Source organism: Morone saxatilis, unplaced genomic scaffold (genome assembly GCF_004916995.1).
Source record: "Morone saxatilis isolate NCDOM2014 unplaced genomic scaffold, NCSU_SB_2.0 Contig5, whole genome shotgun sequence".
NCBI classification, from domain to species: domain Eukaryota; kingdom Metazoa; phylum Chordata; class Actinopteri; family Moronidae; genus Morone; species Morone saxatilis.
In genome coordinates this window covers 2,961,243-2,961,600 of record NW_023340095.1, presented here as the reverse complement: position 1 = coordinate 2,961,600, position 358 = coordinate 2,961,243, and the positions used below count along the sequence as shown (strand labels likewise).

At 35.5% G+C, this 358-nt stretch overlaps 1 protein-coding gene across 2 annotated transcripts in view; it reads right to left on the bottom strand.

The window, feature by feature from the left end:
- LOC118339076 (solute carrier family 35 member F5-like) overlaps positions 1 to 358 on the bottom strand; it is a 20,234-nt gene that overhangs the window by 12,487 nt on the left and 7,389 nt on the right. The window lies entirely within an intron of this gene.

Here is a 358-nt window from a genome sequence, read left to right as displayed (position 1 = left end):
TTGTTTCTTACTGCAGGACGAGCCTCGGTTTTTTCAGAGAGTGAACTTCTGTTAATATAGCTCGTGTTTCAGGTCTTCATGTGTCCACATCCTTGATTTATATCTTCAATAACAATCACATTTTATATACTATTTCAGGGTTTCTGTTAATATAGCTCGTGTTCAGGTCTTCACTGTGTCCACATCCTGTTTATATCTTCAATAACAATCACTTTTAATAATAACTATTTCAGGTAGTTTTCTTCGCACAAGTGAACCAAATGCTGACAAATGGGTCAACTGTGTATATTTTTCATGTTTTCTTATACCCCTTGAAATCAAGAAGGCCTCGCAACCCTGAAAACTGTACAGAATATTT